The 24509-nt window shown below is 47.4% G+C and overlaps 1 long non-coding RNA gene across 2 annotated transcripts; it reads left to right on the top strand.

The window, feature by feature from the left end:
- The first annotated feature begins 20064 nt into the window (after positions 1-20064).
- On the top strand, positions 20065-24140 carry LOC123068857 (uncharacterized). Of its 2 annotated transcripts, XR_006432075.1 has the most exons (4): positions 20069-20740; positions 21882-21964; positions 22072-22660; positions 23931-24140. It is a non-coding gene; the product is annotated as an uncharacterized lncRNA (long non-coding RNA). The 2 variants fall into 2 exon arrangements; XR_006432074.1 differs by having other exon boundaries at positions 20065-20740; positions 22072-24140.
- The last annotated feature ends 369 nt before the right edge of the window (positions 24141-24509 follow it).

Here is a 24509-nt window from a genome sequence, read left to right as displayed (position 1 = left end):
CTCCTCTCTTGGGTTTTGTAACCGCCTGCGTGGGGAAACCCACCCTTCCATGGAACGGAGCCTCGCGTGCCTCGTGTTCATCCAGGGTCCTCAGGATTCCCGTGGGCCCTTGTGAGCTCTTCGTTCTCTCTGTTAGGAACGAACTTCCCTTCCCGCACTTTGTTGATTGATTTCCAAAGCTTCATGACGGCTGTTGCATGTTGCTCGTCCGTCCAGCAGCACTTCCCTGTTTCAGGGTCCAATGTTCCACCAACCCCGAAGAACCAAGTCCTACAACGGTCTGGCCAGTGCGATGTCTCTGGTTCGACCCCTTTAGCAATCAGGTCCTACTCAGCCTTGTCCCACAACGGCCGGGCTTTGTAATCCCATGCGATGGTAATGCTCCTTCTTTGTAGCATTTATCTTGTTAGTCGCTGACATCTTCTCACTCCACTCCGATGTCTTGTTGGCCACAAATGCGGGCCAGTGATCTCTTATCTTCTCAAAATCGGAAGGTGAATTCTGGAGTCTTGTCTTGGTGGACATACTTTGTTGTAACTCGTTCTTCCACCTCCTGAATAGAACTGCCATCTTCTTTAGAGCATAGGACTTGATCGATGGCTCTATAACTGGATTCTCCGGATCCTCCTCTTCCGGTAGGGCAAAATTTACCTTCAACGCTTTCCAAAGATCTTCTTTCTGCATATCTTCGACAAAAGAAATTTGAAGAAGCTCTTCCTTCTTAGGCTCATTCCATAGCTCAATGCTGTGACACTCCAAAAATTTTGTGATTTTTGTTTTCAGAAAGAGCCTTTCTTGGTTTGAAGAAGGTCATTTAAACCCTTCTTAAAAACCCTCTTACTAAGTTTGCCCTCTCAAAAATATTTTTCTTGGATTTAGTTTCTTTTAAGAAGAAAATCTTTTGTTTTGGGGCTTTCATTTGATTTTGATCCACTCTTGTTTACCATGCTTCTTATGGTAAAACTCCCCCAAAACCCCTCCCCCCACTTGGTACAACCTCAACTTTTTGTCCAAACTAATAAAATCCATTTTTGGGTTTTATTCCAATTATTTCTCTTCCCAAAATAATTTTGTCTTTACTTTTCAGCCTAGGTGATTTGCAGAGCAAGTACCCTAATGCTTTTGATTTTTGACCTCAACTCAACGCCCCTGGATAGTCCTTTGTACCCACAACCCAGAACCATCTTGATCCACTCTTCTTCTTTTCAAATATTTCAAAATTTACACTCTGCAAGTTTGGACCAGATTTGCCAAATTTGGTGAGATTCATATCTACACTCCTCCAAAAATTCCACCAAAATTTAGGCAACCTCTAGTTGCAATGAGAGACCACTCCACCAAAAATCAGCTCAAGGAAAAATCCCTAGATGCCAGAATCATTCTGTCAAACACCTTGCATGCACAAGTACTGTTCATATTCAGTAAATTCAGAGTTCAGTGTCATTCTCCGTCAGTAACTTCAGTCACATGTCCACAGTGCCCTTGGCACGTTGCTCGCAGCCTATCCCTCTTGTCCGGAGCTTCATACGAACGCTTGGCGCGTTCCTGGCATCGGTGGCGCCCTGGCCCACCTGCGTCGACGTGCTTTGCGGCGGCAGAACCACCGTAGCGGCCGATAGGGAGCAAAACTGCGGCGTAACGGCGTTCGGCGCCGCCCAAGCATCCTGGTAGGTCCGCGTGGCCACCTTGTTGCCAGCGCATGCATGCGGCACCGTCGCCGTGGCCTGGCACGCGCAGAGCGCGTTCTCTGCCTCCGACGGGCCGTGCGGCCGTTCCGTCGAGGGCAGACCGTAACTAACCCCCCGTGCTGAGTTGGACACAGGAACGCCACCAATACTCCACCTAGGCGATGCTCAAGTCCCTAAGCCGACCATCCCGCCACAGCACTGCCGTAATCACCCACCGGACTTATCCGTTCATGGCAACCGACTCGGGCCGGCTATATATAGCACCCCCAAGCTTGCTCTCGCGCCCGCCCGACTCCACCAGCTCACCAGACCCCGCCTAGCCACTGGGAGAGCCTCGAGGGGCCCTTCTTCCCCGACTCCGGCCGCCCCGTTCCGCCTCGGCCTCCACCTCAATTCGCTCTGGTGAGGCCGTCTCCGGCGCCCTAACTTCGTCAGCAACCCTCTCGAGCAACTAGGAGACTAACCCCCACTCCTATTTGATCCACGCAGCTCCCTCCGGCGAGATCCACGACTGCCCGAACCGCCGTCCGCCGGAGCAAGGGCCGCCGTCGACACAGGGCTCGCCGGCGACCACCACCACCACCCACAGACGCGGAATGGTGCACTGATCTCGAAGGTAACCCTCGATCACCTTGCCTCGCCGTGGATCGCCGCCGGAGACCACCGCACCTCTCGGGCGCCGTCGCGCTCTGTTTTCTCCGTTTGAAATTTCAAGCCCGACAGGTGGACCCCGCCTGTCAGCCTCACAGCCATTTCTTTTAAACGAAACGTAATTCTGGACTTTTCCGCAGAGCCCCCTGGAAACTTTCTGTTTCATTACAGATGGGTCCTTGGACCAAAACTCTTATAACTTTTAAACAAAAAATGATTTTTGATTGATTCCTTTTCTGTCATCTTTATTTTTCTGTCTAGTTTTTTGTCATATTTATTTGAAAAATATTTGGAACACTTTTCTGTACACTCATGGTATTTACGTTGCGTACGTATTTTTCTTATACCGTAGATACCGGAGGAGGTGACGGAGCTGCAAACTTCACACAGTTAAACTCCGACTACTCCGAACCAAGCAAGCATGTTTGAACTCTTGATATGATGAGTGTTGTTGCATGTTTGCATTTTAGTATAGTCATGGCATGTTTATGAACATTACTTTGAATGTTATGTTTCATGCACATAAGCGGAAAGTAAGTTTCAGAAAGCATTATGTTGTTGGATACATATTTGCATAGCCATGTGTTGGCATGAGGATGGGTGAAATGGTAGTGTTGTGACATGCCAGTCTTATGCCAGATTATTTGACCTCCGTGTCATCGTGAAAAAAATCACATTTCCATTCATTCCTTCCTATACTGTCACATGTTTTCTGAAAGGAATATGGCATAGTAAGTTGCAAATCGTTTTCCTGGTACACACCAAACAGAGAGGCCGGGATGAGGGTTCCATGGCCCTGGATTAAAGCCCGTCATCCGGTCAGGGGGCATGGGTGTTTCCGGTTGGGGCCGAGAGGGGGGGCACCCCTTAGAGCGCGCGTATAGAAATTTGATCCCATGCTACTCGAGGTTGTGGCCTCCCCGTCTCAAAGTTTTTCTTGGACGTTGTCCAGGGTGATTCCTGGCATCGTGATGTGAAATGGGTGTGTACTAGTTAAATGTCTTTCTACTGAAATACCGTAAACGGAACTAGTCCTTCTTGACTACGGAAATCCGTTGGCTGTGGTCAGTTCTTCCAAACTTTGCAGAGTCTCAAATTCTTGAAATCATCTTATTCTTGATCAAGTACTATATTCATCTTATCTTGTCAGATATCAGCCTCAGTGACAAAACTCCGGTGGGATTTATATGTGATAAATTTGGTTAAAAGATTATTCTTGTGGATGGATTAACCTTGTTATTTACAATTATTACAAGCCCTGTCTGCGATGTCGCTCAGACGTCCGACGGTGGCATACCTGTTATTTACTTTTGTTATAGGCCCTGTCTGTGATGTCGCCCAGACGTCCGACGGTGGCATACATGTTATTTACATTTGTTGCAAGCCCTGTCTGCGATGTCGCCCAGACGTCTGACTGTGGCATTTCTTTTAAAGCCCTTTATGTGATGTCGCTCAGACGTCCAACTGTGGCATTTCTTTTAAATCCCTTTATGTGATGTCGCTCAGACATCCGACTGTGGCATTTCTTTTACAGCACTTTATGTGATGTCGCTCAGACGTCCGACTATGGCATTTCTTTTAAAGCCCTTTCTGTGACGTCGCTCAGATGTCCAACTATGGCATTTCTTTTATAAACCCTGTCTGTGACGTCGCTCAGATATCCGACACTGGTATTCTCTTTTAAGCCCTTTATGTGGTGTCGCTTAGACGCCCGACTGCGGCATGCATTTTATTTGTTTACCTTTAGAGGCGTCGCTCCAGACACCCGATCGGTTTTCAGTTATTTATTTTATTTAACAAGTCATGAAATAATATTGTTGTTGTTGTATGAGCATCATTTTTATTCATGACGCGTTCATGCATTCATTGATTATATCTTTTGTCCGAACTGTCTTGCGAGTACTTTCAAAGTACTCACCTGGCTTGTTGATTTGGCCAGATGTTGATGAAGGCGATCTCATGGATATAGAGTTTGATAGCGAGTCCGACGCCTAGAGGAGTCCCAGTCAGTCACGTGCGATCCTGTTTTGGTCATTGTATTATCCGCTTCCGCAACCCCAGAATAAATTCATCGAGCCTCACCTCGACGCTCGATGAGCTGCCAGTTAGGAGTCAAGTTATCCACCACCACTTTTTCCTCGAGCTAGTAGCATGCCACCACACCCCTGTGTCATAACCGCCCATATGTAAAATATTGGCGAGTTTGTAATAAATTGTTGAGCAGCCTCAGCTCGACCCTGTAATATATTTGATGCTACTGGTTCTCTGTTTATCAAGCATTTGTCTACCAGAAAGGATGACTTTCTCCTATACTGGGATTTAAAGATCGATTTTCTCAATATTTATTTAGTGAAAAAGTCGGTCATGACAGACTTGGTATCAGATCCAGGCTGACTATAGGAAGCCACTAGGTGCGATCGCTAATTTAATTATTAGCATGTTAGAGTCTATTCTTGCTCTTACAAAATGTAGTCATCTTTCTGACAGTCAGCATAAAAATTTATGATCTGATCACTCAGAATTTTTTCCTACTTTTGTAGATGGCCGGCAACGACTGTGAGTCTCAAATGTTCGCGAACGTGCCTGAGGGGTTCATCAAACTCCTCTCCTTCATCGTTCAGGTCGCCATGGGGCCATCCGTGCGCCTAGTATTCACACTTTATCCGCACAAGATCAACGACAGTCTGACCATGCACCAGGCCACGGTGCAATTCAGGGGAGGGCGTGTTGCGATGCGCCGCTTCTGTTTCTTGGGAGAGCCCTGCCTACAGAGAGGCATGCTATGCAGATGGCAGCCCGCGAGGCGATAGCTCATCTTCGGGATGTCCTTCCTGAAATGAAGACCCGTCGCTACCGCTACCTTCCATGCCATGTGCCTTACACCTGTCACTACTCATTCTCTTGCCCCAGAGGAGAGCGAGACGAGGCCTTTGAGATGCTTGTCGAGTACCTCCGAGCCCTGGAGGCAGCCTTTGACAGCATGGTGGACGACCTCGTAGCTGCCCGCATGGACTCAGTTCATGGCTGTGCTGCTAATAGGAGGGAACTCCTACACACCGCTCCACCGCTGACTTTTATCTCGTCCTCAGCTTCTCATGCACCTACCATTCTCACCACTGCACGTCGTCTGCCTACCACTGAGGAATTTAACCAGGCTATTGCACCCACTCCCGTTCGTGCTGCACCACTTTTTGCACCCACTCCCATACGTGCTACTCCATGTATTCCGACCACTCTTATTCAGGTTACTCCGCCTACGGCACCTGGTCCTTCAGCTCAGCGCAGCATTCCTCGTCTGGAACCTATTAGCGAGGAGGAAGTTGATTCCCCAACGTCACTGCGTCTCACCCTCGGCAGGCCAATGAAGATCCTCACCATCTCCGACTGAGTACGCATAGACGCCATGCGATGTATCGACTTGTGTAATATGTTTATATGTACATAGGTTGTGAGAAGTAGCTTGTTTGCGCGTCATGTAGGATCTGTAGGAGTGCACTCGTTTAAATAACATGTCAGGATTATGTACGCATATCCTGAGTGATGTAATGTATAATTATGCCTGCGTGTAAGATATGTAATAGTCCTTCTCCGCGCGCAATCGTGTGTTTCCAAAAATATCCTGGAGTTTAAAAATGCTCTTTGTATGTGATTTTATTGACTTTCGCGACTCTCTTTCTTATCTTACGAGTTCACAAAATATATCCCCAGAGTGAAAGATGTCTCGTCCTTGGACGCGCTCCATGCCAACTCAGCCAGAAGAAAATTATGGCACACCGCAGAACCACAATTTCACTCAGGGTCAGACAAGTCAACCAGACAGTAAAAGAGCTTTTACACAAGTGTGTCGTCTGTATGAACAGAGTCAGCAACAGCACCAGGAAACGATGAACCAATTCAACAATATGGGAAGTAACCGTGGTCAGTATCAATTGCAATCCAAATTATCCGACTTACAGAAGACGCGTCCTCCAACATTTTCTCATACTGACAAGCCTCTTGAGGCCGACGACTGGCTTCGAGACATGGAGAGAAAATTAATTATTGCACAGTGTTCAGACCGTGAAAAAGTATTGTATGCACCACATTATCTCACAAGAGCAGTTGCATCGTGGTGGGAAAACTTCCTGCACATGCACCCCAACGAAAATGAAATCACCTGGGAAAATTTCAAAGAAGGTTTTCATGGGGCACATATTCCTAAGAGCGTCATGAAAATCAAGAAGAAAGAATTTGATGAACTCAAGCAAAGGGCCATGACAGTGTTAGAATATAACAGCCAATTCACTCTGCTGTCTCGCTATGCCAATGAAGAACGCATGACCCAGAGCAAGAAGATAGAAAAATTCTTGGAAGGCCTGGCACTCGCCCTTAAGTGCCAGCTAGTTGTGCATACCTTTCCAGATTTTAAAACACTGGTGGACAAGGCCATTACTCTGGAAAATGAGCAATGTAGCCTGGAAGATTTCCGCAAACGCAAAAGGGACCAGACTACTTTTGCTCGCAACCCCAGAAACAAGACGGAATTTCAGAAGGGTGGAACACACAAAACCCCGACGGAAAATTCACGTCCAATCAAGAATTTCCATGCAAGAGACAAGGAGTTCACCTATCGCCCAGGCGTTACCTGTTATGCTTGTGGAGAAGAAGGGCACTATGCCAAGCAGTGCCCCGAGCCAAGGAACTCAACCCCGAAGCTCAATAATGGTGGCAATAATTCAGCACCAAAGCGAAGCAATTTCAACCCCAACAACAACCACCGGAAAGGTCACCTGAACCACGTGAACCGAGAGGAAGCACAGAACGCCCCAGATATCGTACTCGGTACGTACCCCGTCAACACAATACTTGCCATGGTTTTGTTTGATTCTGGAGCTTCTCACTCATTCATTTCGAAAAGTTTTGCTTTGCAAAATAATTTTTCGATGCTTCCCTTGGAAAAATCAACGACCATCAAGTCCCCTGGAATTAAGCAAGTGACCCAGAGTTACTGTCAAGGTGTGGTTATTGAATTTGAAGGATTGAAGTTTTATGCCAACCTTATTGTATTGAAAAGCAAAGGACTGGATGTCATCCTAGGAATGGATTGGTTAACCACCAACAAAGGTTTTATTGACTGCTTCAACCGTACCGTGATTCTCACACACCATCATGGGAAAAAATAAAAGTTTCAGCCAAAGAGAGACAAATACCTCGACAACCTAGATTAAACAAGGTGGATGTTTCTGAGGTGAACAAGGTTCCAGTAGTATGTGAATTCCCAGACGTATTTCCAGAAGTACCAGGCATGCCACCGGACCGAGAGATAGAATTCAGCATTGAGCTGGCACCTGGAACCGCTCCCATTTAAAAGAAACCATACAGAATGGCACCATCCGAATTAGTAGAGTTGAAGAAGCAAATAAAAGAATTATTGGAGAAAGGATACATACGAGCCAGCTCCTCACCTTGGGGTTCTCCAATTTTATTTGCCAAGAAGAAGGATGGAACAATGAGGTTGTGTATTGATTATCGAGCTCTCAACATGGTCATAATCAAGAACAAATACCCAATGCCCCGAATAAATGATTTATTTGATCATCTTGCACAGGCCAAGGTCTTCTCAAAAATTGACTTGAGATCAGGATACCACCAATTAAAAGTACGAACAGAAGATATTCCCAAGACTGCCTTCACCTCCAGATATGGGCTGTATGAGTTCACGGTGATGCCATTCGGGCTAACCAACGCCCCCGCATATTTTGTTCACCTCATGAACAAAGTATTCATGAAGTATATGAACAAGTTCGTTCTGGTATTCATCGATCATATCCTAATATATTCCAAAACACCAGAAGAGCACGCCGAACATCTCAGGATTGTACTCGGAGAACTCAGGAAACATCAACTGTACGCCAAATTTAGCAAATGTGAATTTTGGCTAAGGCAGGTGGGTTTTCTGGGCCACGTGCTAACCCAAGAAGGTATTGCAGTAGACCCGGAAAAAGTCAAGGCCGTACTTGGCTGGAAACCACCATCTAACGTAACGGACGTACGCAGTTTCTTGGGAATGGCAGGCTATTATCGGAGATTTATTGAAGGATTCTCCACTATAGCAAAGCCCATGACACAATTGCTCAAGAAAGGCAAGAAGTTTGAATGGACAGAAGCATGTGAGAAAAGCTTCCAAGAGCTAAAAAGCAAATTAACAACGTCACTAGTACTAATTGTGCCAGATATACACAAGAATTTTGAGGTATATTGTGACGCATCCCGGAAAGGCCTCGGATGCGTATTGATGCAAGAAGGCAAGGTAGTTGCGTATGTCTCCAGACAACTACGCAAGCATGAGCAGAATTATCCCACTCATGACTTGGAATTAGCAGCGGTCATCCATGCACTCAAGGAATGGAGACACTTCCTACTTGGAAATCGTTGTGAGATATACACAGACCATAAGAGTCTTAAGTATATTTTCACACAGCCAGAGCTAAATCTATGGCAACGACGCTGGTTAGAGTTGGTGAAGGATAATGATGTTGGAATCCACTATCATCCCGGAAAAGCAAATGTTGTGGCAGATGCACTTAGTCGGAATCCCAACACGGACGACGACGGTATACCAAAGTTGAGGCCAGAATTTCAACAGGAATTTGCCAGACTCAATTTAATAATGGTTACCGACGGAAGTGTGTCGAATATAGAAATACAGCCTACCCTGATGGAAAAGATCAAGGAAGCCCAGCACGGACACCCCAGCATTGAGGGCATAAAAAGGAAAGTAAATATGGGCAAGGCCTCAGAATTCAACATAGATGAGCAATGAATATTGTGGTATGGAGAGAGACTCTGTGTACCAAATATCAAGGACCTCAAACGGCAGATATTGACTGAAAGTCACACAGCTCCGTATTCAATCCATCCTGGAGGGACAAAAATGTACAAAGATATTCAGGAAAATTTTTGGTGGCACGGTATGAAGAGAGATATAGCCACGTTCATTGCATGTTGTGACTCTTGTCAACGTATCAAGGCCGAACATCAGAAACCAGCCGGAGTGTTACAGCCAAATAAGATACCCGAGTGGAAGTGGGACGAGATTGGAATGGACTTTATCATTGGACTGCCATGGTCACGACACGGAAATGATGCCATATGGGTCATAACCGACAGATTAACCAAAGTGGCACATTTTATTCCAGTAAAGACAAATTTCACCACTCAGAGGCTGGCCAGACTTTATCTTGCCCATATCGTCTGCCTACATGGAGTCCCGAAGGCTATCATATCTGACAGAGCCACACAGTTCGTCTCTAGATTTTGGGATCACCTGTAACAGGCATTGGGAACCCAACTAGCCTTCAGTACCGCATACCATCCCTAGACTGATGGGCAGACTGAACGCGTAAACCAAATCCTAGAAGACATGCTAGGAGCCTGAGTCCTCACCTACGGGAACAGTTGGGAAGAAAGTTTGCCATATGCAGAGTTTGCATAAAACAATAGCTATCAAGCCAGCTTGCAAATGGCACCCTTTGAAGCTCTATATGGGATAAGATGTCGCACCCCGCTAAATTGGTCAGAGACCGGAGACAGCCATATCTTCGGCCCATATATGCTCAAGGAGGCCGAGGAGAAAGTTAAAACAAATAGAGATCGACTCAAAACAGCTCAGAGTCGGCAGAAGAGTTATTACGATCGAAGGCATCGGGAAGTCAGTTTCGAACCCGGAGAATTGGTGTACCTAAGAGTTTCTCCTATGAAGGGTCTGCAGCGATTCAGGATGAAGGGAAATCTAGCACCAAGATTCATCGGACTATTTCATATAGTGGCCCGAAGAGGCACGGTAGCCTACCAGCTAGACATACCCGGAGACTTATCCGGTATCCACAACGTGTTTCACATCTCGCAGTTGACCAAATACGTGAGCAACCCAGAGAAGCAACTTTCACATGAGAATATTGACGTGCAACCGGACCTCACTTACCGGGAGCACCCAATAAAAATATTAGAAGGGTCTGAGAGGAGGACCCGACAGAAAACCATTATGTTTTTCAGAGTTCAGTGGAGTAATCACACCGAGAATGAAGCAACTTGGGAGAGCAAGGATTTTCTTTGGACAGAGAAACCACACTTGTTTAAAGATCAGCTGACATCTCGGGGACGAGATTTTTCCTAAGGGGGTAGGTGCTGTGACACTCCAAAAATTTTGTGATTTTTGTTTTCAGAAAGAGCCTTGCTTGGTTTGAAGAAGGTCATTTAAACCCTTCTTAAAAACCCTCTTACTAAGTTTGCCCTCTCAAAAATATTTTTCTTGGATTTAGTTTCTTTTAAAAAGAAAATCTTTTGTTTTGGGGCTTTCATTTGATTTTGATCCACTCTTGTTTACCATGCTTCTTATGGTAGAACTCCCCAACCCCCCCCCCCCCACTTGGTACAACCTAAACTTTCTGTCCAAACTAATAAAATCCATTTTTGGGTTTTATTCCAATTATTTCTCTTCCCAAAATAATTCTGTCTTTACTTTTTAGCCTAGGTGATTTGCAAAGCAAGTACCCTAATGCTTTTGATTTTTGACCTCAACTCAACACCCCTGGATAGTCCTTTGTACCCACAACCCAGAACCATCTTGATCCACTCTTCTTCTTTTCAAATATTTCAAAATTTACTCTCTGCAAGTTTGGACCAGATTTGCCAAATTTGGTGAAATTCATATCTACACTCCTCCAAAAATTCCACCAAAATTCAGGCAACCTCTAGTTGGAATGAGAGACCACTCCACCAAAAATCAGCTCAAGGAAACCCTAGATGCCAGAATCATTCTGTCAAACACCTTGCATGCACTAGTATTGTTCATATTCAGTAAATTGAGAGTTCAGTGTCGTTTTCCGTCAGTAACTTCAGTCACATGTCCACAGTGCCCTTGGCACGTTGCTCGCAGCCTATCCCTCTTGTCCGGAGCTTCACACGAACGCTTGGCACGTTCCTAGCGTCGGTGGCGCCCTGGCCCGCCTGCGCCGGTGCGCTTTGCGGCGACAGAACCACCGTAGTGGCCGACAGGGAGCAAAACTGCGGCGTAACGCCGTTCGGCGCCGCCCAAGCGTCCTGGTAGCTCCGCGTGGCCACCTCCTTGCCAGCGCACGCATGCGGCACCGTCGCTGTGGCCTGGCACGCGCAGAGCGCGTTCTCTGCTGCTGACGGGCTGTGTGGCCATTCCGTCGAGGGCAGACTGTAACCAAGCCCCCGTGCTGAGTTGGACACAGGAACGGCACCAATACTCCACCTAGGCGATGCTCAAGTCCCTAAGCCGACCGTCCCGCCACAGCGTCGCCATAATCACCCGCCGGACTTATCCGTTCACGGCAACCGACTCGGGCCGGCTATATATTGCACCCCCAAGCTTGCTCTCGCCCCCACACGATTCCACCACCTCACCAGGCACCACCTAGCCACTGGGAGAGCCTCGATGGGCCCTTCTTCCCCGACTCCGGCCGCCCGTTCCGCCTCGGCCTCCACCTCCATTCGCTCCGGTGAGGCCGCCTCCAGCGCCCTAACTTCGTCAGCAACCCTCTCGAGCAACTAGGAGACTAACCCCCACTCCTATTTGATCCCCGCAGCTCCCTCCGGCGAGATCCACGACTGCCCGAACCGCCGTCCGCTGGAGCAAGGGCCGCCGTCGACACAGGGCTCACCGGCGACCACCACCACCACCCACAGACGCGGAATGGTGCACTGATCTCGAAGGTAACCCTCGATCACCTTGCCTCGCCGTGGATCGCCGCCGAAGACCACCACACCTCTCGGGCGCCGTCGCGCTCTGTTTTCTCCGTTTGAAATTTCAAACCCGACAGGTGGACCCCGCCTGTCAGCCTCACAGCCGTTTCTTTTAAACGAAACGTAATTCTGGACTTTTCCGCAGAGCCCCCTGGAAACTTTCTGTTTCATTACAGATGGGTCCTTGGACCAAAACTCTTATAACTTTTAAACAAAAAATGATTTTTGATTGATTCCTTTTCTGTCATCTTTATTTTTCTGTCTAGTTTTTTGTCATATTTATTTGAAAAATATTTGGAACACTTTTCTGTACACTCATGGTATTTACGTTGCGTACGTATTTTTCTTATACCGTAGATACCGGAGGAGGTGACGGAGCTGCAAACTTCACACAGTTAAACTCCGACTACTCCGAACCAGGCAAGCATGTTTGAAATCTTGATATGATGAGTGTTATTGCATGTTTGCATTTTAGTATAGTCATGGCATGTTTATGAACATTACTCTGAATGTTATGTTTCATGCACATAAGCGGAAAGTAAGTTTCGGAGAGCATTATTTTGTTGGATACATATTTGCATAGCCTTGTGTTGGCATGAGGATGGGTAAGATGGTAGTGTTGTGACATGCCAGTCTTATGCCAGATTATTTGACCTCCGTGTCATCGTGAAACAAATCACATTTCCATTCATTCCTTCCTATACTGTCACATGTTTTCCGAAAGGAATATGGCATAGTAAGTTGCAAATCGTTTTCCTGGTACACACCAAACAGAGAGGTCGGGATGAGGGTTCCATGGCCCTGGATTAAAGCCCGTCATCCCGTCAGGGGGCATGGGTGTTTCTGGTTGGGACCGAGAGGGGGGCACCCCTTAGAGCGCGCGTACAGAAATTTGATCCCATGCTACTCGAGGTTGTGGCCTCCCTATCTCAAAGTTTTTCTTGCACATTGTCCAGGGTGATTCCTGGCATCGTGAGGTGAAATGGGTATGTACTAGTTAAATGTGTTTCTACTGAAATACCGTAAACGGAACTAGTCCTTCGTGACTACGGAAATCCGTTGGCTGTGGTAAGTTCTTCCAAACTCTGGAGAGTCTCAAATTCTTGAAATCATCTTATTCTTGACCAAGTACTATATTCATATTATCTTGTCAGATATCAACCTCAGTGACAAAACTCCGGTGGGATTTATGTGTGATAAAGCCGGTTAAAAGATTATTCTTGTGGATGGACTAACCTTGTTATTCACAATTATTACAAGCCCTGTCTGCGATGTCGCTCAGACGTCCGACGGTGGCATACCTGTTATTTACTTTTGTTATAGGCCCTGTCTGTGATGTCGCTCAGACGTCCGATGGTGGCATACCTGTTATTTACATTTGTTGCAAGCCCTGTCTGCGATGTCGCTCAGATGTCCGACTATGGCATTTCTTTTAAAGCCCTTTATGTGATGTCGCTCAGACATCCGACTGTGGCATTTCTTTTAAAGCCCTTTATGCGATGTCGCTCAGACGTCCGACTCTGGCATTTCTTTTACAGCCCTTTATGTGATGTCACTCAGACGTCCGACTGTGGCATTTCTTTTAAAGCCTTTTCTGTGACGTCGCTCAGATGTTCAACTGTGGCATTTCTTTTATAAACCCTGTCTGTGACATCGCTCAGATATCCGATAGTGGTATTCTCTTTTAAGCCCGTTATGTGGTGTCGCTTAGACGCCCGACTGCGGCATGCATTTTATTTGTTTACCTTTCGAGGCGTCGCTCCAGACACCCGATCGATTTTCAGTTATTTATTTTATTTAACAAGTCATGAAATAATATTGTTGTTGTTGTATGAGCATCATTTTTATTCATGACGCATTCATGCATTCATTGATTATATCTTTTGTCCGAACTGTCTTGCGAGTACTTTGAAAGTACTCACCTGGCTTGTCGATTTGGCCAGATGTTGATGAAGGCGATCTCATGGATGAAGAGTTTGATAGCAAGTCCGACGCCTAGAGGAGTCCCAGTCAGTCCCGTGCGATCCTGTTTTGGTCATTGTATTATCCGCTTCCGCAACCCCAGAATAAATTCATCGAGCCTCACCTCGACACTCAATGAGCTGCCAGTTAGGAGTCAAGTTATCCACCACCACTTTTTCCTCGAGCTAGTAGCATGCCACCACACCCCTGTGTCATAACCGCCCATATGTAAAATATTGGCGAGTTTGTAATAAATTGTTGAGCAGCCTCAGCTCAACCCTGTAATATATTTGATGCTACTGGTTCTCTGTTTATCAAGCATTTGTCTACCAGAAAGGATGACTTTCTCTTATACTGGGATTTAAAGATCGATTTTCTCAATATTTATTTATTGAAAAAGTCGGTCGTGACAAATGCTGATCGGGATCATGTCCCTAACAAGAACTCCTCACTAAGTAGAAAATGCTTCCTTGGTCTGGAGGGGTTTAATCAGTTGGCCATCGCGTGCGATTTCTGTGATCGGGAACCTTTCATCTTGGCGCAACCAGAACAATTAATGCTTGATCCGGAGGGCTATATAAAAGAAGAAACAAGAGATAATATATGTACATACCAGAACAATTAATGCACAATTAGCTAGTCAGCACAGGCTTAATTAATATATATATATATATATATATATATATATATATATATACCTCGTCGGACTTTGCAACAGCTGATCCCGACTCCGTTCGGTCACCGGAGCCGTCTTCATGGTCGCCGGAGCCACCATCATGATCATGACCCTCCTCCATTGTTTGACCAACGTAGCCTGCTTCCTCTCCTTGTAGACCTTCTTCGATGTCGTTGAGAAACGACGCGACTACATCACCTCTATCGCGGATTATGTCCCCCAATATCTCTTCTTGATCGAAGTCTCTTTGATGATCCATAGTTTCTGCAAATATTACAACATGGCAATTAATATACAAACATGTGAGATGGATATATCGAAGTTATCGGGGAGGGGGTATATCAACAACGACGACATATACATAGAAAAAAATGTTATCAGGGAGGGGGTATATATATCGACCCCCCTCTTGTCAAAGTTATCAGAGAGGGGGTATATCGACCGCCTCTCTCTCATGATTGTCCGACATTTGTGTAGTGTCAATGGATTCTAACAAAACCATGTCTTCATCATTTGGCGAAAGTAACAGGCGCATGATGGTACGAAGCTCTCCAAAGTTGTTTTGGAATGGAGTCCCAGATAGGATAATTCACTTTTTGGTACAAATTACAGCAAGAGCCTTCCGAATATCGCTATTTGGAAGGCCTTTGCTGAAATTCGTACCAAAAGGCGGATCATCCTATCCGGGACTCCATTCCAAAATAACTTTGGAGAAATTTGTACTATCATGCCCCTGTTACTTCTGGATAATGATGAAGCCATCGATTTCTACAATACTTTGACACTAGGCCACCTCTCGACCCCTCGGCGATCCTCGACAACTCGACCCTAGCTAGTTGACGACCCTCGACCGCTCGGCGATCCACAACCCTCTACCCTAGTTCCCGACACTCGAGCCCCTCATTTCACATTTGTCTAGTGTCAAAGGATTCAACAAAACCATGTCTTCATCATTAGGCAAAAGTAACAGGCGCATGATGGTACGAAGCTCTCCAAAGTTATTTTGGAACGGAATCACGGGTAGTAGACCCTCGACCGGCCTCGACGACCCTCAACCGGCCTTGACGACCCTCGACCCCTCTGTGACCCTCGCGACCCTCTAGCCTAGTTTCCAACCCTCGACCCCTCAGCGATCCTCGACACCCTCGTTCCCGATAAAAAGAAGAAGAAGAAATAGAGGAGCAGAAGTAGAAAAAAAAGAAGAAAAAAAGAAGAAAAAAACAGGAGAAGAAGAAGCTTTCTATTTTTCTTCTTCCCCTCCATTCCTTCATCTTCTCCTCTTTTTTTCCTTCTTCTTCCTCTTTTTATTTTTTTCTCCTCTTCTTCCTCTCTTCTTCTTCTTCTCCTTCGTCCTCTCTTCTTCTTCTTCTCCTTCTTCCTCTTCTTATTTTCCTTTTTCCTCTCCTTCTTTTTGTTCCATCTTCTTCTTTTCCATACATATAAAAAGTACATACATGCATACAAAAAAAATACTTCAAAAAACTACATATATCTAAAAAATGCATACATACATACATATATGAACATCTAAAAACATCTAAAAATACAAACATACATATGAAAATACATACATATATGAAAAAGGATATATAAAAAACGGAACGAGGCGGCAGCGTGGGGGGCAGGGGCAAAGTGGTGCTCACAGAAGGAGGCGTCGGGGCAGAGGGCGCACGGCAGGGCCGAGGGCGTCGGCGGCGGTCAGGGGTGCGTCAGGGCGGGCAGGGCCGCGTCGGGGCAGAGGTCGGCAACGGAGGCGAGGGCGCGGCCGAGGGCGCGTCGGCGACAAGGACGGCGGGCTCGAGGTCGGCGTCGAGGCGGCGAGGTCGGGGTAGCGGTGGCGCGGGGCAGCGACGGTGTCGGGGGTGACGGAGATGGCGCGGGGCGCGGGCGGCGACAGCGCAGGGCGTGAGTAGTGACGGGGGCGGCGACGACGGGCGCAGGCGACGGGGCAGAGGGCGGTGTCGGCGGTGGGAGAATGAGGAACTGAAACAAAAATTTGACAAGTGTTGTTTATATAGATGAAGTATTGGTACCGGTTGGTGGCACCAACCGGGACCAATGACCCCCTTTAGTCCCGGTTGGTGCCAGCAACCGGGACCAAAGGCCTCTTTTCAGCAGCCCAAAGGGCGGTAAGAAGAGGCCTTTGGTCCCAGTTGGTGGCACCAACCAGTACCAAAGGGGGCATTGGTACCGCTGCTGAAGAGGAAGCAGCTCAGCGCGGGCGGAGGCCAGCTCGCCCTGCGCCGAGAACAGGGCGGCCGCGGTGGCCTCTGCACGCCGTTCTGCCTCGGTTAGCCTGGACCTGAGGGCGGCAGCCCTACTCGCAGCCTCGGCTTGAACCAGCTTCAACTCCAGGTCGTACCCGCTCGCAAGATATGCGCGAGCCCCGGCCATGCGGTGGTCAACCTCTTCCTGGACCCAGTCTTCACGCGCGCCAACATTGTCCTCCGCTTAGGCAACCTCGCGCTCCCTCGTCTCCAACCGCTCAAGATCAAGACTGCGCTCGGCGGCCTCCAACGTCAGCGCCTCCTCACGCTTCCGGATCTCTTCCTCCTCGACAGGTGTCCCCTCAGCGACGCAAGGGCGGCTAGGCGCAACTCCACTTGGTGCTCCAAGGAGGCGCTCCAGGACCAATCTCGCGACGACGATCTGCCTCCCGGGCCTCCTCCAAAGCTCGGGAGCAGGCCTCTCGCGAGGCCGTGAGGGATGCCTCGGCCTTCGTGTTGTTAAGCTCGCGCTGGTGGCGCACGATATTGATGGCCACCTTCAGCTTGTGTCGCTCCTCGATCAGCCAAAGGCCCTCAGCTTCAAGGCGCGCGTCTACGTCTGCAAGCTCTCCACCAAGCTGGCCCATCACGTCCATCGCCTTCTGGAAGAACTCGTGGCGGACGATGCTTCATTCGCGCGCAAGTTTGAGCACGATGCTGATGTCATCCCCCATCGCTGGCGCCGTCGACGGGGTCCGAAGCGGTTCACCCCCTCTTAGTAGGGCGCTGGGGGCTGGCGCCCCCATGATCGCTGGCCGAGCCTCGCAAGGGACCCCGACCGGCACAGGCTCGCCACTTGAAGAGGAGCCTAGGATTGACGCCAAAAATTTGCCGTCCATGACCATAGGAGGATCAGTGGGCAGGCTGGCCGCGCCCCAGGCAAGGTTCCGAAGGAAAGGCGGCAAGGGCACAGGCTCGAGGCACCTTGGAGGCAGGCTTGCTTCTCCAGCTGACCCCGTGCTAGGGGTGGTGTGCAGGCTTGGGACGCTCAAGGCTAGCGATGAAGGCAAGGACAGAGGGCTCGGCAGGAGAGGTCCTGAAGAGCCACAGTCAGGAAGGGAAGCAACAAATGAGGAATCACAATGACAAGGTACTTACTCGTCTATGGCGATGTACTTTCTATGTTTCAACGGCCGGATGGTGCCACCACTGCAGCTCAAAGACTACTTCCTCTTGCGGAGCGCGGTGAAGTCCACGCGGAACCAGCCTAGACGTTAGACGTGGGGGCCAGCATGACGCGCGGCTGGAGGGGCACCCAGGCAGTCGACCTCAGGAGTGCCAAGTTGGGAAGAGCAATCAGGCCCAGCCTTGTGCTGGCTTGCCGAGGTCTCATGAGCTCCAGGCTCAGGAGCCACATACTCCACCTCCCGCTCGACGACTGCCCCAGGGCGAGGCTCACGGGTTCTAGAGGATGACGCCTCGGGAACGTCAAGCGGCGTCGGCACCTCGACACCCGCGCCTCCAGCCTCGAGCGATGCTTGGCCCCCTGCGTCCACTCTTGGGGAAAGCTCGGTGCTGGCGGCAAGGTGGGGAGCCGCGACGATAGGATTCTCGTGCAGCCCCACAAGGCCAACCGGATGCAACCCCCATTCTTCGAAGGAAGTCATCTGTCCGGCAAACTCAACCCTGTTCGAGCAGAGATACAATAGGCTACCCTCTTATGGCATATCGCCTGGTGAGGGGTTAACAGTCAAGACTTCAAGCACCGTCCTCAGTGCTTCGGGCGAAAGCTCCGACTCCTGAAGCCTCATGTGATCCTGGTCACCGGTCAGGGCCCACATCGGCCCGGAATGGTGCTGGAGAGGGGCAATGCGACACTGGAGAAACTCCTTCACCACCCGGGGCGCAGTCACGCCGAGATCTCTCAACCTCTTCAACCGGAGCCAAACGAAGGAAAGGCGAGGGCTCATGAGCCTCTCGTGGCCCCAGCCGGGGTTGGGGAGAGTGGGCAAGGACGGAGGCGAGAGCGGGGGCTGAGCACTCCTACATCCACGTACACCCATCGCGTCCGGAACCCATTCGTGGACGGCGGGAGATCAAAATCAATCCCCGAGGCGGCCGTCTCTGCCACAGCCTGGAAGCTCACGCACCCCGAGCACTGCGAGAGGTCGGTCAGGTGCAGCGAGAAGAAGTGGCGTAGGGCGACGGAAGGAGCAATGGCCACCATGGCTTCACAAACAAAGGCAAAGACAGCGAGAAGGGTATCAAGATGCATCATGTGGATCTGATAATAGGAAAGCATTGCGTTGAAGAAGGCGGAGAAAGGGGGAACCAGGCCAGCGCACAGGGCGTCGACGAAGAAGCGAACCTCAGTGACTGTCCTGTCAATGGAGGCGCGGGACGCAGACCAAACCACCATCCCTCCAGGTTGAGCACTCACGACCGGCTGACTGCGGGCTTGATTGTCGGGGGCAGATTGGCTGAAGACAGAGGCTTCTTCCCCTTCGCAGCGCTAGTCGGTAACATGGAAATGGATGGAGCGGAGCTCAAGTCTGATTGGGAGCAGAAGCAGGGGCTCGAGGAAGAAGGGAGACACTACTGGAAACTGGGAATTTGCCATCAGCCAGCTCTTTGCCATCTGCCAGCTGATGGCAAAGAACGTCTTTGCCATCTACTTATAAAAAACAGATGGCAAAGAACTGATAGACGGCAAAGAACATGGTTGCCATCAGCGATTTCTTTGCCATCTGCTAGTGGATGGCAAATAATCTTTGCCATCTGCCAGCAGATGGCAAAGAGGTGAGTAGGGGTCCAGTGCTGTAACGGTCTGTCAACCCACCTCTTTGCCATCTGCCAGCAGATGGCAAAGAATCTTTTCCATCTGTTGGCAGATGTCAAAGAAGTGGGTGGGGCCCAATGAATGACGGCGCTGTAACGGCCCAGTAGCCCCACCTCTTTGCCATCTGCCAGCCGCTGGCTGATGGCAAAGATATGGGCCTTTGCCATCCGCTGGCTGATGGCAAAGAGGTCTCTTCTAAAAAAAATTATCCTCCCCTCTCTCCAACCCGGCCCCACCCCTCTCTCTCTCCCCACCTCTCCCAGCCCGAACGTTTCTTCCTCCCACCGCACGTCTCTCTCCTTATCCACTCTCTTTCCTTATCCACTCCCACAGCCACACCACTTGTTTTACTCAGCTCGAGAGTGAGGAGGAGGACGAGCGCCGCGGTGCTCGTCGATGCGAAGCTCTAGGACGGCGCACTCCGGGTCCCCGCCGACCGGCTCAAGCGGGGCGAGTGGCCGCAGCGGCCGTCGAGGCCGCCTCCGTCTGCGCGCACATCGACTGCTCAACCTGGCGGCCATCATCGAGTTTGGCGCGCTCCGGGTCCGCGCCGACCGACTCAACGGGGCGACGTGGGCGGAGAGCGAGCGCCGCCTGCTTGCCCGCGCCGCCGCGGCGAGCGCGGACGTCGAGGCCGCCTCCGTCTGTGCGCACCTAGCCGCCGTCCATGGCCACTGATGTGGCTGCTCTAGTCGCTCGGTGCGACTATCACCTCCGATGCGGCTGGGCGTCCTTGCCGCGGCCGCAGCCGGGGGGGGGGGGGGGGGGGCAGCGCACCCTATGGCTTCAAGATTGTGGAGGCGCACTACTCGATGACGGGCGTGGCGGTCCTCCGCATCATGTTTTTGCTGCAAGGCTGCAGGGAGTCCATGCTCGTCGTTGTTCGCCAGGTGACGCCGCAGCCGCAGGTCGAGCTTGACCACCACGGTGGCGAACTGCAAAAGGCATTTGGATCCTTCCACTGCAGGTGGCAACATCCTCAACCCCCCATCTTTTTTTCATTTTTGTTAGTTTGATTATCTGCAAATTGATGTTCCATGACCCAGTAGAGGCAGATCCGAATTTTGTGTTTAGATTTCTCACCCCCAATTGCATCCCATGACCCAGTAGACTAGTACAGATGACATGCCATGACCCAGTGCACTAGTAGATATGTCATGGCAATTTTCACCCCCATTCTGTACCATGGTATTTTTGTGATATGTTGTTTTTGATTTGGTTCAGAACTGGTAGGGATATTCTAGGGCAATTTTCAATATGCAGTGAACGGCAAATTTAGATTCGTTCCACCATAGTTTTTCCATTATGTTTTCTTAGGGAGAACCAAATTTTGCCGCGGCAAATTCATACGTTCTACCATCACTACATAGGAGTTCTTTTTCCTTGCTGTAGTTTTGCCATCAAATTTTACATTTCTATCATAGTTTTAACGTGTCAATCGCATTATTTCTTCAAGCAGATGCATTTTATTTTTGAATTTTTATATAGCTAGCTGAGTAATGTTATGCCCTAAGAAATTCGGTGACTTTCGTAACACGGCATTTCTGTCACAGCAATTCCATTATTTTTTGTCACATGGCATATTCTGTCATTTTTCATTTTCCTAGTCTTTTTGTTCATAGGCAAATTCATTACTGGTCACATGGCAAATTCAGTTATGGTCACATGGGAAATATATTAGAAAACTATTTAACATACATGGCAAATTTATTTTTATAGAGCATGACAAATTTAGTTCATCGATCATGGCAAATTTTACAAATTCACCATGGCAAATTTATTTTATGCATCTTAACTTTGTATAGATGAATCTTAACCGTTAGTTTTCTATTGTTTTAAGTATATAATAGATAGATTGGGTTAAAATGATGCTTGTTTTTGGCATTGACATTGGCTGTCGAGCAGGAAATCACTGCTGCTATGACTAACCAAATCATACCCGTTTCCCCGCACCTTTTGTCTCTGTTCCTAGCAAAGCCTCCCACTAAACTTGGTCAAAAATTTATGGTATTTGTAATGCAACATGGAACATTAGATTGCTCTGTTTCTCTTTTCAGCACAGCAAGTCGATACCATATGTGGCCTAACATTTTAAACTTTTCTCTCAGTTATTGGGTTCTTTGTACGCTTTGAAGATGATAGTGTCGATTCAGCAAAAGTGGTCAAACAGTGGAATGTCAAAATCATATCTGTTAGTGGGAGGAATTTTTCATATGTTTTCTTGGTTATTGTAATCAAATTCTATTTTGCTCCCACTTACAGCTGCTTTATTAATTGTGTTATTAACCTATGGTGCAGATAAGCAAGAATAAAAGGCATCAAGACAGACCGGCTGCTCTGGAGGTGTGGGATCGGCTGGATGAATTTGTGCGGGTCGTACGTGTCTCTCTGGCTTAATGACGCGGTGCTGCTGCTGCTACAAGACGCTACCAAAATTTTAAATTAAGAATTTGTTGGTGGTGATTCATTTTAATTTTATTGGCACGTTGCATCTTTCAACAAGCTAATGTTTGGTATGACAAAACTACAGGGAACGGCACATCCTCATATTACAAAGATAGAATCTATAAGGTTTTACTCTTTTGTCCATTCTGATTATGTTTTCTTGAAGCAAGACTTAATTACTCCATGGTCCATACAGTGATAGTTCATACACAGCCTAACAGTATTTCCTTGACATTTTGTTTTCTTTCATTTTCAACTCCCAGTTGTTTATACAGAATTATAGATATAATAGTAGAAGTCGTCAGTGACAACTTCCTGCTGCACCTGCTTCTTACCACGGGCACATGCATGCAAAGGTTCTGTCAAAAGCCATCTACGCATGTGTTTTTCCACTCCATATCACCGAAAAGCAACGGTATGTTTCTGGTGCCACCACCAACAGGTATTGTTAGTTCTGTTGCCTCCAATCTTAGTAGTAGTCGTCTCTCTGCATCTCAGTCAAATTGTACACTTTCAACTTTCTCAAGCATTCGGCCAAAGTGGAGATCAATATAACAACTAGCATAATTGCTTGCTTTCATACAGCAAGGTATGAACATAGCTATGCATTTTGCTAGTCTCCTTGGAAATTTCTTATTTATCTTTCCTAAGGTGTTGATTAGATTTATTTTTTTGTCTGAAAAATCATAAAGGAAAGAAACAAATAAATCCCTACAAGTTGTTGTCGCTCATACTTGTGAACTATTTTTAGCAGTAGTATAAAAATATCATTTGTTATCACTAATGGGATAAGTAGAATTTGGTTATCTAATAGGAGTTATTTTTATTTTTATTTATCTTTCCTAAGGTGTTGATTTGATTAAAAATCTGATTCATCATAAAGGAAAGACTCTGGGTTGTTATCGCTCATTTTGTGAACTATTTTAGCGGTAGTCTAAAAATACCATCTGTGGTCACTAATGAGATCAAGGGAATTTGGTTATCTAATAGTTGTATTTATTTTATTCCAAACTCGCACGCTAGAATTAGTAGCTTCATTTGTTTTCGTTTGTGCACCTGCCAGCAATAATATTTTTTAAGCAATATTAAAGAGCTGGTCCATTGCTGAAAACTAATTTCATTTTCTCACCGTGTATGCAATTTTGCACTATTTATTTAATGAAAACTTCAATCCTGTCTTGCATCAATCTTCATCTTGCAAAATTAAATCACCTCTCCAATATCTGCCTCTAACAAATACTCATGTTTATCAAATCATCTTTAGTATTCATGTATATGAGAACCATCTTCAGTGCTATATGGCAATATGACTAATCTTCAAAGTACATATACTGCAAATCCCGTCTTTTTTAGTGCGTGTACTTAACTGCAATGCCAATTTGTTGTGAACATCCCAAAATAGACAGTGTTACATTAGTAAAGAAAAACAACTTTCTTATGGTTACTGAAACCAATCCGTTTAATATTTAGAAGCTCACGCAACATGTCCCGCAGCAACGCGCGGGGTATCCATCTAGTATATACATGGATGTGCGTACATGGCCAGGACTTATGTACGTGTCCGACCTGCCCTCTTTTACTTTTTCTTAGCATGAGGCATGGACAACTGCTTATGTGTGTACGTGATCATGACTCTTTTTGACGGGCTATTTCTAATTCTTTCTATTTTTTTAAGGGAATATTTCTAATTCCTTATATGTCCCATTTTGTAGATTTGCTTCAGATCACGGAACCTTGGGTTGATGGAGTGCTTGTCTTTAGTTTTTGTTTTGACTTTGTGAAACTTGCTACCTATGATGAAACTGTGTAATATTGATGAAACTATGTATATGTATGGATGAAACTTGCTACTATTGGTAAACTATTGGTAACATGTGTTGTATATGTGTTCGATATATATGTGTTCATGACTATTGGTAATATGTGTTGAATATGCTATATTGGTCATATAAATATATTGGTGTTTGATTTTCTGTGAAAATGAATTGATATAAGAAAATATATATTAAATGGGGCAATATATGCACTTTGCCATCTGCTGGCAGATGGCAAAGAGCTTTGCCATCAGCTGGCAGATGGCAAAGAGGCCATGTGTCATCTACATGTAAAATTTGGGATGGCCTATTTGGGCCCTTTGCCATCTGCTGGCAGACGGCAAAGTATGCCGTTAGCCTTCTAACGGGGCTAACCCCGTTAAGAGGCTTTGCCATCTGCCAGCAGATGGCAAAGCCACAGGCTCTTTGCCATCAGCCAGCAGATGGCAAAGAAGCCTTTACCGGCAGGATTTCAGA

This window comes from Triticum aestivum, chromosome 3B, assembly GCF_018294505.1.
Source record: "Triticum aestivum cultivar Chinese Spring chromosome 3B, IWGSC CS RefSeq v2.1, whole genome shotgun sequence".
Lineage (NCBI taxonomy): Eukaryota > Viridiplantae > Streptophyta > Magnoliopsida > Poales > Poaceae > Triticum > Triticum aestivum.
Note: the sequence above shows the minus strand (reverse complement) of the source record. Positions and strands in the feature narration are given on the sequence as shown.